Genomic DNA, 13,263 nt, shown 5'->3' with positions numbered 1-13,263 from the left:
GCCTAAGACACTGAGGCCCTGTCAAAAGTGTTACCTCCAGTCAATTTTTAAAAACGTGCATTAAATGTCATTTCAGGCAGTACTCTTGGCTCCAAGTATTTTTTGTCAATTGTTGTGTCTTTTCATTTCCTGTTTTGACATATGTTTTTCTCTTCCCTTTTACTATGCGAAAGGCCCCACACAAGCAGTAGGAGAAAGAAATTAACTATGGCCACAGCCCTGTAATTAGATATGTGAATTGAGGGTTCTATGCTTGTACAGAGGCCTGTTGAAAACAGAGACTCCATCCGGGCCAGGGGTATATGCTAACACACACGCTCTCAGGGTTGCATATTTTTATAGTGCAGGTTGTGCCCCTGCCAGTCAGATGGGGTGCTGCAGGTGAGCCCTGCCTCCATTCATTTTCCTGCACCTGGAATATAAGCAAGCCCAAGCAGGCCTTCAAGTATTAAAGAGCACTCTCTCCTTGGAGAGGTGTGTGCCTCATTTATTTAACAGAAAAGAACACCACAAAACATAAGTGAGACCTTCAGTCAGAGCTGCTCCACTGGAAAACCCTCCGCCTCTGGGTTAATCTGTTTTATGTCTTGCCCCTTTGGCCATGGAACGCTCTACAGCTGAATTCCTTGGCTGGAGCTTAGGCCTCTGCTTGGTGTTCTGCTACTTGCAATTCTTCCCCCAACAGTGCATTGCTCTTCACTGAGTAAGTCCCTAGTAGCTCCCTGGCAGGTCCTACACCCAGTATGTTCTCCTAGACTGCTCCTGTCCCTTTGCTAGGAGCACTTTCTTTCTGGGATGGCTCCTGTCTTTGTGAACCCCTTTCTCCCTGGGAGCGTCTTCTGTAACTGAACTCAGGCAACCTTTTTATTAGGTCCAGGTCATGGGTGGCTGGTGAAGCTTCCCCTTGGGAAGGCTAGCCCCCTTCCATGCCTCTTTCGGCAAGGTCCTGCCTCTTCTGGCCAAGGCCATGCCCCCCCCCCAATCGCTTAGCTGCATAAAACCCTTATTTCAGTCCTTAGTGGCCCGATGAAGGCCCTAAAAACAGCTATTAACAGAGGGTCCAAGAGACAGAGCATGGGAACGTAAGCTAAGATCATACAGTATGTTTCTTATGCCCATCTCTGTCACTTATTTATCATGTGGCCTTGGGCAAGTCATGCAACTTTTCTGCCTGAGTTAATCCATCTAAAAATGGGATGAGGAAGATGAGAATTATTATCTATTTGGGTCTTGTGAATTCATAAGCTAATGTTTGTTCAGTGCTTCAGAAAATCCTATATGAATACTGGATAGTTTCATAACAGGAGTTAGTTGTACACTTTTATAGACAGGAGAATGCCAAATATTTAAAAATCAATTAGTGCATCCTAATTATTAGGCATTTTTGACTATCTATTGTCCTGTCTCAATGTTAATAGCTTCCAAAATTCGACAACAAAAGAGTCTTGCATTGAAATCATCTAGTTAACAAAAACAAATAATGTAAGTGCAAATTGAGGAACAAACTACAATGTCCAGATGTGGTTTACCGGAGTGTTGAAATAAACAGATCTTGACAGATGTGTGTGCATTGCTTCAAAATAGAATTCCTCAGCTTTTTGCCTGCTTTTTCACATTAAGCTACATCAGCTAATCAGCCAGGATGTAACACATGGTCTGGTTTCAATTTTGTGAATAGTGGCTGTGATGGGGTGTTCACTCCACATTAGCATAGAAAGGATTAATGAGGCTGAGATGGGACCAGTTAATGAATAGGTCACACCTGAGGGGAATTAGGTGGCATAAGTAACCCCTGACTGATGATGGAGCCCAGCTGAGAAAGTACAGGAGGGGCTAGTATAAAGCCAGGAAGATGACAGAAGGAAAGGGCTGTGTGAGGAAGTCTGCAGTCATCCTCTGGGCATTAGAGAGGGAAAGGAGGAAACCCAGGGGCAGAGTAGAAACTCTGGGGATCCAGACCCTGAAGGTAGGGCTTACCCAGAAGGGTGGTCGAGTGAAAGCCTGAGAGACGCAGAATTGGAAAAGGCTCGTCAGCAAGTTTTAAGATGGTGCAGACCTTGGCCACTGATTAGAGGATCCCTGAGATGGAAGTTAGAGCAAAGAGCAGGCCTGGTTTCCCCTACCAGTCACTGGGGAAGTGGTGCAGTCAGTGCAGTGGATTTGGAGACTGCCTGGGGTGGTTTGTCCTATCGGACTTTGATACCTCCAGAAGGGGAAAACACATAGTGACCTGGCCAGAGGGTTAAGCCATGAAGAAGGAGTAACTAAGTCATGAAGAAAGAGCACTGTGTGTCCAGGAGAACAAGAGGGGATATGGTGTGAACAACTAATGGAAGGGGGCATCTGACCAGAGTGGAGCTAATGCCACCAGGAGGCAGCCAGCAGTGGGTGGTCCCCATGACAGGGCTTACCCACGTTTTTTTTTAACATTGTGGAGGACAATAATTGAATGGACAAATTGACAGTGAACAGCAAGCTGAATAGCTAGTGTTGTCATGATGTTCATTGTCATACATGTGCTGAAATGGTAATTATGGCTGTGGTAGTCAGGAATAGGTCTAACAGGAAAGATTGAGAAACTTGCCATGGACTAGCTAATAGTCCAGTGACGAGGGCACTCACATGGGAGATCTGGGTTCAAGACAAGTCCTTGCTCTGCATCAGGAAATGTGCGGAGAATCGGGGGGCTCCGCTCCATCTGGGCATAGGCGGGGAGCGGTGGGGTTGGGCTGCCACTGCCTCGTCAGCTGGACTCTCTCACAGACAGCTGCCGCGCTGCACGGAGGCAGCGACCCTGAGTGTCCACCCTCAGCCAGTGTGAGAAGTAACTCCATCCCGCCCCTTCCACTCCCCTCCTGGGCCTGGCTGCTGGGGAAAGCAGCCAAACCAGCCAGAAACCTGCCAAAGGGAGGGGCAGTGGGAGAAGGACAGAACCCTTCCCCACCCCACCCTAGGTAACTCTGGCAGGGAAAGCGTGGTGGCCCTGGGCTGGGCGCAGAGTGGGGATTGCGGGGGAAGGCACCGGGTGCAGAGACGCTCTGCTCAGCTGAAGGTAGGGGCATTGCCTGTGCCCCCCTCCCCCTCCTGAGGCATCCACGAGGCTGTGGGAGCTCCGGGAGGACACTGGTGCTCTGAATCTCCCTGGGAGAGGACTGGGCCCAGCCCAGGGGCATATGCTCCCTGCGCCTGTGGCCCCAGTCCCCCAGAAACCAGTGGGATTGGCTGCCCTGGCCAGGGAGGTGGGGTGGAAGGTAGAGGCCACGTGTAGGGCGGTCACGTGTCCCCCTCTACATTGTGCTCCCTCACTATCAGCAAGGAGTTGTCTCTGGCTGCAGGGTCCTGCAGAGGAATTGTCGACTCTCCAGGCTGTTGGGATCTTGAACCTGGATGACGCTGCAGCCGACCAGCTGACCGCAGAGGCTGATGGGGACTCTGAGCTGCTGCAGTCGAGGAGATGCCAGAGATGGGCTTTATGGTAGGAAGTGATCCTGGGAATGTGTTAGGAGCTGATGCTGGAACCCTTAATAGGGAGTCTACTGGTTTTCAGGGCCCTACACTTGCCACTAGGCATGGCTACCGGGGACTCCTGATATAGACTGAGTGTTTGCTTTGCTGTGCCCAGGAGCTACAAACTGATTGTTTGTTCTCCCCACCCCAGGGGCTAAAGACTGGTTGTTTGCTCTGCCCTGCCCGGAGGGTCAGAGCTCCAACTGCTTTTGGTTGCCTCAGCCAGGAAGTGCAGGAGTGACGGACAGCTTGTTTGCTCTGCCCCACCAGCGGTCCTGAGCCCCTTGATCATGATTGTTTCATACAACAGGGAATCCCAAGAACTTGGTGACAGGATGTGTGAACCCCCCACTGGGCAAATGGGGGCAACCACCCGCTCGACATGCTGAGCCCCTATGACACTCTGCTTCCCAAGCCTTGAGTGCAGCCCATCTTACTAATATTGTCTATCACCACTGTCACAGTTCAGTTCAGGCTTTGTAGCCTTCTAACATAATGCCAATAGATGACACCACCTGCAACTGGACAACACCTGATGCTGAATGGTAGTTAAGTAACTTTGCAAACCTCAGGAAGTGCCAATGCCTTCTGACAGATGAGCACCTGAGGAGGGTAGTGAGACCTTCGATGAAGGAAATGCCATTGAAAAGTGAAAGAGTTACATCATGATTTAGCCAACAGCAGCCACAAATCAGAGGAAAGGCAACAGGAAACTACCCTCTGTACTTTCTCCCAGAAAAACTATTATGGCAGAACAAAGGTAAATCAGTCCATGTGTGGTGCTGGATGGTGAGACCCTCCAGGTGAGAAGGCACAACAAATTCTATTGGGGAGGAGGCTCTAGCCATTAAGAGTACAGACTATGGTTATGATGGTGCTGTACCAAATTCTTCAGGAAGTATAGTGCCTGATGCTTGCACCAAGGAAAAGAATGACCCAAACCTTCAGAAATGAATCACCGGAATAGAAACATGGAAGTGAGGAGTACGTATGAAGAGAAGCCTACCATTGTGATCAAAGAATTGTAAAGATGTAAGATATAAATATGTGGAATATCAGAGCTGTATTGGAACGGTATGGGCATTTGAGGATAATGGATGGGTACACAGCATACTATTCAGAATCCAAGAAAAGGAGAGAAAATGGGGTCACATTTATCTTATCCAAGGAGACATCAAAAATGTGTGGTTGGATATAATCCAGACAATGACAGAATCGTTACAATTTGCCTTCAAGCGAAGCCAGTCAATACATCAATCATACAGTTTGTGCCTCTATAACAGAAGCTGATGACCACACAATTGAAGAGTTTTATGAACAATTTGACGAGACACTCACTAAAACACCAAGTAAAGCTAAAACCTTGTTTTTGGGGCCTTGAATGCAAAAGTTGGAGCTGTAAGATCTCATAAAGAAGTAATGGGAAACAATGGTCTGAGTTCACAAAATGAGAGAGGAGTGTGCTTAGTTGAATTCTGTTGCTCTAATCATCTGGTCATTACAAACACCATCTTCACCCCCCATCCTGGTCATTTATGCAGGTGGAGGTCACCTTATGTTATGACCAAGAACCAAATTGACTGTGTAATGATACAGCAAAGCTGTAGATCGAGTGTCCAATGGACAAAGACTTTCCCAAATGCAGACTGTAGGTCAGACTATCAGGTGTTACCCTCAAACATAAAATTAAAATTTTAAAAGATACAATATTCAACAGGTCCATTGTGTTTGACTTGTCCAGAATCAACAAAAATTACATAACTGCTGTCCAGGTTAAGTTTGAGACTTGGCTTAGGTGAGAGAAGAGAACAAGTCAAATGAACTTTGGAGTAAAATGAAAACTACTATGTTCGAAACTGCCAAAGCACACATTTTGAAAAGTCAATCTTAGATTGCACCATGGTTAACTGAGAAGGTGTTTGAGCTGGTGGAAAAATGACTCAGAGTGAAAGAGGATGGTTTGGAGATAGAAAAGACTATAATGGACTGAGCAGACAAATTCAAAGCCAGAGTAGATGAGAAGAATGACTATATAATGGCAAAATGTATGCAACCTGAGAATTATAAAGAGTAATAATACAGAAGGTATGTTTACAGTGGCCAGACATCTTACCAAAAGGTTTTCTCCATGATGAAACACAATAAAAGATAAATGATGGGAGAGTCCTCACTGAAGGTGATCATATTAAATGGAGCTGGAGAGATTACTGTGCCAATCTGAATGTCTCACCACAGCCACTCATAATACAAGACAACAGAAAAGAGAGTATGAAGCTGGAGCCATCAATTCTGTGAGAGGAAGCTGTGCCTGCTGTTATGAAGATGAAACCTGGGGAAGCACTGGGGTAGATAATATGGCTCCAAACTGTTTAAAGTGATTAATGCACGCAGTACTGATTTTATGTGGAAAATTTGTAATGATGTATGGATGACTAGGAATTGGCTGGAGGATTGGACAATGGGAATTTTTCTGCCCTTTCCAAAGGAGCGGGAGACAATGAATTATAGTAACTATCATACTATCTCCCTGATACTGCATACGAGCAAAGTTCTATTCTACGTAATCCAGAATCACATGAAATGAAGGCTGGAAGCAGAGCTACCATGACAACAAGCTGGTTTCAGAGAGGGGTGAAGCACACATGCAAATCATGAATATCTATCACATTGAAAAATGTAGACAGTACAATCACCCATTGATCATGTGCTTCATTAACTACTCAAAAACATTTGATACCATCCAACATGACCATCTTTGGAGGAACTGCAATAGGTGACTGTGAGGGGTTTTACACTTGGCAGTGTGTGGGACAAGGGTATATTTTGTCTCTTTAACACATACAGAGAATTTATTATGAGATAAGCCTTGGAAGGTTTTGACAAATTGGAAGAAGCTTGGATTGGCATTAGCGGATGCCTCTTAACCAACCTCAGATATGCTGGTAACACAACACTCTTTGCTACAACCACCAAGGCAACGCAATGTGTGTTGAAGTCGGAAAAACAATTACTCTGGAATATGGACTATTCCTGAATGTGACAAAAACAATGCATGTACATTGACACGACTAACTAAAACAGGAGACAAGTGGACATCACGATTAATGGGCAAGCCGTAGCAATAGAAGACTAATTTAATTACCTGGAATCATATATATCCAACCAAGGAGATTCCAAAGAAATATGAAGACAACTAGGGATGACTTGCTCAGCTATGGCCTTCCTTAAGAAAGTGTGGAAACAATGTGGTATCTCAAAATGTACAAAGGTACAATTGGTGAAAAGCCTTTTTTCCCCCCTCCCCCCATAATGATTTATGGATGTGGATCATGGGAAGTTTTGCTGCTGAGAAGAAGAAAATCAAAGCTTTTGAAATGTGGTGCTTGTGAAGACTCTTGCATATCTCCTGGACAGAAAAAAAAGATGAATGTCTATGTTAGGAATATCATTGACAAAAAGCAGGCCCTGATGTCAGAAATCCACAGACGCAAGCTTATGTACTCTGGTTGCATCAGGCACTGAGATGGAAATAGCCTGGGGAAAGTTATTATGGAAGGAATGGTGAAGGGGACAACCAGAAAGGAGATGGATGGATGATGTGTGGCAGATCACTAGAAGGTCAGCTGCTGAGTGCTCAAAATTAGCAATGGATTGTAAAGGCTTCCAAAAATTCTGCTATGATGTCATTGATATTCAGACATGAATAAACTAATTTACTTTTTTATCACCACTGTTGAGAGATACAGTACAACAAAGGGGTCCTAAACTTGAAAGGGTTACAGGCACCATTGTAGTACTCTTAATGATATAATAAATTATCCATTTTTGAACTGGATCCAATTATTTCATAGTCCCTCTACTGTGCATATAATAAAGAAAACACTTGCAATCATAAATCAGCATCAAAAGTCAGGAAGAGAGAATTCTTGTACCAACTTTTGAAGGCTCCAAGTCTGGTAACAGCATGGAAACTTTTAAGATAGACCTTTTGTTTTAGAAATTGTAATTAGGCTGTGATGGTCACACATGTAGTAGAAATGACGTAATAGTTACACCATTAAGGATGGCAGTAAGGAAGAACTGGCCCGCTTATTGACTCCAAGAAGTAGAGCTCTTATCTAATTCCCTGCAAAGTGATGCAGAGAAGAATAGCATTAGAAGAAAAGAGTGGTAGGCATGGTGAATTTTGAGGTCCTTTTCTGAAGTGCTGCTCAAAGGACATCTATATCTGATGTATCCTTTGTTCTCTTCTCCTAGTGCTCTTTTCTCTGATACCACTGCATGCATTTATTTATGTAGATAACTTATAGTGCATCCATTTCTGAAGCATCTGGATGCATAAAAGATAAATACGAGCAGCGCTCTATAAATCAGAACAACCACAGGAGGCAGAGGCCAAAACTGCATTGACAGTATTGTCACAGGACATGTGGATTGATAGAATCACAGAAGTATACAACTGGAAGGTCATCTAGTCTACTCTCCTGCGCTCAAAGCAGGACTACATAATAATTAGACCATTCTGACAGGTGTTTGTCTAACTTGTTCTTAAAAATCTCCAATGAGAGAGATTCCACAACTTCCCTAGGCCATTTGATCCAGTGCTCAATCATCCTCACAGTTTGAAAGTTTTTCCTAATGTCCAACCTAAATCTCCCTTGCTGCAATTTAAGCCCATTGCTTCTTGTCCAGTCCCCAGAGGTTAAGGAGAACAATTTTTCACCCTCCTCCTTGTAACAACCTTTATTATGTACTCAAACTTTTATCATGTCTCCCCTCAATCTTCTCTTCTCCAGACTAAACAAACCCAATTTTTTCAGGATCCCTATGACTTTTTGCTTCCTAGAACCCTGGCATAGAGATGACCATTCTGCTGTCTATTCCCCCTTTTATGTTTTCTGCCCAAAGATAATTGCTTTTGGAAAGTTTCAGAAAAAAATGGTTCAGCCACTAAGAGAAGAGTGGGGTGGAAAATACACTTTTCCCATTCTAAAAAGTTGTTTGCATAATTTTTCTAACAACAACAAAAAAGGTTGAAAGTTTCAATTTAGTATGTAAATAATCATCCGTGATGAGCAAGGTACAGCCTTTTTGGGGTGGAAATTGGTTTTTATATTACCAAGTTATGAGCATTTGGAAATCATGCCATTAGCAGGCAAAGTAGATTTTTTTTTTGTCAAGCTTCTTGAGCGTGCCTGTAAGGATGCACTGTGCATGCCTGTATACATGCAGAATGTGTACTAAACTCACTGGTCCCTGGAATGACTCCAAATCAGGCTCGACCCATTTTTTTAAATGTTTAAGAAATTTCAGGAGCTGGTGAAAGCTCCTACTCAGCCCTCATTTGTAACCTACTCTAAAAGTAGCTGGGGTCCAAGGGCCTGGGATAAGGTTGCGAGTGTTGGAGTGATGTTTAGCCAATCAGTTCTAGATTATGGAACTTGCATGCTGTCTCTATAATTATTCTCTAAACAGCAGAACTTCAAAGCAGTGGAGTCTGAAGCGCTCTCTTTGCAAATTTTACCCTCAACAAACAGCTAAACCGCGGAATTAAATGCAAAAATTGACAAAAGGGAAAAGGCAGGAAACGCCAGAGTTCAGCTTCACTCTTCTGTTTTGTTTGTTTTATCATATAGACTAATTTACATGAGCACATACAACTCCTCAAACAGAATATACCAGATATAGTACACACACACATATACACAGAGGCATGTATTTGATATTTATCACACACACATTGGTAGTTGTTTAAAAGTATATGTGGTGAAGGTGGGAAGGTACTCACACAGCCGCCTAAGGAGAACAAATTTGCCATGCAAGAAAAGGCAAAATCTTGTGTCCTCTTAACTTGCTGCAAAGAGATCTATAACAGGCAGGAAAAGGCTGAGAAAATCTTGAATATAGCCAAGATTTACTTTGTGAAGAAGCTGTGACAACTAAAAGTTAATCTGCTATTTTATAAGAAACCAGGATAAAGAACACTGAGTAACAGGAAATCTAACACCAGATAGGATCAATGGTGTCTTGTCTCAGACAGAGGCCTGTACTAGATGCTTCAGAGGAAGGTGATCTCAAACTGAGGGTGCAAGTGTGATTTGTAGAGATTCAGCTGTGATTTTGGGATTTGTCCCCCCCCCATAATGAAGCAGATTTAATATTCCTAATCACCATATTTCTCTGTCAGTTTATTGATGGTACATTTCTCTTTGGCTGACTGCCAACCATGCAGTCTAGACCCACCTTTTCCGGTGGACTGTTAAGACTTCCCAAAAGCGTGTGGCACAAGGGTGGCGTGCAGATACTGGGAGGGCAGCAGAACAAAAATGAATCCAAAAGGAGAGGAGAAGGATGCCAAGAGGGGAGACTCCTATGAGAGGGACAAGCAGTGATTTTGCCCAGGCATGGGAAGGAAGTTATCCTACATTCATAGGGAGAGCAGACACCAAGTGAGAGTGGAAGAGGAACAGCAGGAGAGGAAAATGTAGGTGGTTAACACTCCAAGCCAGACGGAACAAATTTGTTCACTCCTTTCCAGTACATGTTCTTACAGGGAAGTGGCTTGATACAGTCCTGAAAAGTTACCCTACGGTTGCAACTGCGTACAATATTTTGCTTTGCAACTTGTCCTAAATTGTTGCCTTGTGTTGTATGGGACAAAAAACAGCTGCTGCCTTTCATCCTAGCAATGGCTACTTTCCACTGGTATGAGAAATGATTCCTGTATATACAGCCTGTAAGTTCCTTTTGGATACTGAAAGGTGCTATATAAATGGCCAATAGCATTATTACTACAATAGTCTTTTTAACCCTTAATACTGTGGTTAGTTCCCAGATAGAAGAAACCTGGGAATCAGTTGTTTTAAGGGATTTGTAGTTGGGTTCACTGGGGTTCCTGAACCCGGGGAATCGGGAGGGTTTTCCGCAACATGGAAGTGGAGTAAGTCAGGACTCTACACAAAGAATCCCACTGCCATAAATCCTCCCTACTCCCAAGTAACCCACCTACTCAAGGCTGGTTCTCAGTCTGAAGCTGGTTTGGACAGGAGTGTATGTCTGTGGATCAGGAAAGGAAACCAGGGGGAGGCAAGGCTGGCAGCAATAGGGAGGGACGGGGATGGCACACAACATATCTCATAGATAGAAAGGATGGCACAGTGGCTAGGGTCCTAGTCTGGAACTTGTGAGACCCAGATTTAGTTCCTGTTCTGCCATCGACTTCCTATGTGATGTTGGGCAAGTTACTTAGTCTCTGTGTGCCTCAGTTTCTTATCTGTAAAATGGGGATAATAGTATTTCCTGACAGCATGGGGGATGTGAGGATGAACACATTAAAGATTGGGAGGTCCTGAGATACTATGGTGATGGGGTGATAGGCAATGCAGGGAGGAACCAACAGTGATGAGGGAATTGAGCTGAAACACTTTAAAGAGGGTATTGTGAGAGAGGCTGGAAAAGGATTGGGACTGATATATTGCAAATGGCAGCTGGGAGGCGGCTAAAGCAACTGTTAGAAGAGGGAGAGGGAGGATGGGTAGCAGATGTAGTAATCATCAGTATTTTAAGGATAAATATCTGCCATAAATCTATCCCTCTAACCGCTTAGTTTCCCCTCACCCTCTTCTCTGAATTCCCTCATTTCTCAATAGCTCTTTGGTAGTGAGGCACCCAGACATGCAGTTACAGTCTTACCAGTGCTCCATAAAGAAAGAGTATTGCCATGGTTCACCATGATGTGATGCCTCTGTGTATATAGCTCCGATGTGCATGTTTTTAACACAGTTCCATATATGGTACATCTCATTCCAACTTGATCTGTTGTTTTTTATGGCTTTCTGTATATAGCATGATAGCCAGTTTTTCATTCATGTGAGGTACTCTGAGCCAAAGTAATGTGAAATTGTTTTACAAGACTTTGCAATGTACTGTATCAAATGCTGATATCCAGATAAATTATTAGCCAAACCACGGTGTCCGTACTGCCACTGAAGTCAAAGGGAGCTTGCCTAATTACAGAGTAAGAATGTCAAGATTTGTCCCATTATTATTATACAGTACATGATGCCGCATAATTGCAGGAATGTGCCAGACAAACAAGTTCCTTGCCCCAAAAGATTTATAGTCTAGGTGCTAAAACATGATTTTGACTACATGCCTACATAAGGGAGTTGGCACAAGTTTGTTAAGGATTGGCATGATTTCTGCTGTGCCATTAAGCTCAGTGAAGTAGTTGGTGACTGTGACCATAGGTGTCCCTGAAATAATTGTGTATGTTGATCTGCAACTAAAATACGATTTATATATTCCATGTCTGACTATGGAATTTGTGATTCCAAGAGTTGTCTGGTTTTTGATAACTTCCCCTACAGAGTTGACACAGTTGAATCTGTCCTTAAATGTTGTTATAATACCCAGAGCCATCTACTTAGAGGGTCCATAAGAACTCCTGGGAGGTGAACAAAGTGGATTAGAAGAACGGGAGTACTTGTGGCACCTTAGAGAATAACAAATTTATTTGAGCATAAGCTTTCGTGGGCTACAGCCCATTTCATCGGATGCATAGAATGGAACACACAGGAAGAAGATATTTATACATACAGAGAACATGAAAAGGTGGAAGTAGCCAGGCCAACTGTAAGAGGCCAATCAATTGAGATGCGCTATCATCAGCAGGAGAAAAAAAACTTTTGAAGTGATTATCGAGATGCACTTACTAGGGATGTATTGATGAACCCAGCACACAAACACACATGTACACAGAGCACCACTGGATGGATTAAGGATTGAAAGAGACAGAGAAGAAGGGACATACTCTCTGTGCGCTAACTGAAGGAAGATGATATGGCTAGTAGGCTTATAGCAAAGCTCAGTCCTATCCACGAGAAATTGGCAGTCAAGTTTGGGTTTTTTTTGTAAATCACCTTTTTACTTTATGCTTTTACTCTACTAAATAAATACCAAAAAGCTATTGAAGTATCTCAGAAACCCACACCGGTCATCTGTCTCCGAATAGAGACTCAAGCAGGTACCCAAAGCCAGAAGGGCCTCCAAATTACAAGGGTCTGTGAACCTAGTCCCCTACCTTGGTTCAGTCTAATAACACAGATTAAAGCATCCATCCTAGGGCATGGTAAGTGGCAAGTGCTGGAATCAGGCACTCATTAACAGACAACCTTGAGACCGGTGTGATAGAGGGATACAATAAGAATGTGGTGGGAAAGATCGAAGCTAGGACACATATTTACCAGAGGAGGGGACACTGATGAATCTGCTGTTTTTCTCTCTCCTGCTCCATAAGGTCAGAGGTGAAAAGAGGAAAGTTTTCAAGGCAGTTTGGGAGGCATTTAATGAGGAGTGGGGTGACAGAGGCTGGATGTCTGGTTTATTCTGGGATGAGCCTGTGTGTTATAGGAGTTGAGAGTGCTCTTTGAGACCCACCAAGTCAAAAAACCTTAGGCTGTGGCACTCCAGGATCTACGGGGACAATGATTACACAACCATTCCACACCACGATAGGCCATGTGATTGTGTAGCTGAGCACTGATTGGCTGGCATGGCTGCTAAGGTGACAACTATTGTTCCAAGCACTAAGTCTTCAGGTATTTACAGCCAATGGCAGAGATCAGAGGTTCTGGCTAGCGCTCATATTGAAATTCATAGGCCCATCCTTGCTATGAGGATTCATGGACCAAAATCTGAAGTGGTTGGGGTTCAGGCCTAGTACCCCTAACCAAATCGGGAGCTCCATACTTCACA

At 43.8% G+C, this 13,263-nt stretch overlaps 1 pseudogene; it reads left to right on the top strand.

Annotated features, from left to right (window-relative positions):
* LOC117876209 overlaps nt 1–4,888 on the top strand; it is a 30,774-nt pseudogene extending 25,886 nt beyond the window's left edge.
* The last annotated feature ends 8,375 nt before the right edge of the window (nt 4,889–13,263 follow it).

Source organism: Trachemys scripta, chromosome 1 (assembly GCF_013100865.1).
Source record: "Trachemys scripta elegans isolate TJP31775 chromosome 1, CAS_Tse_1.0, whole genome shotgun sequence".
Classification (NCBI taxonomy): domain Eukaryota; kingdom Metazoa; phylum Chordata; order Testudines; family Emydidae; genus Trachemys; species Trachemys scripta.
Note: the sequence above shows the minus strand (reverse complement) of the source record. Positions and strands in the feature narration are given on the sequence as shown.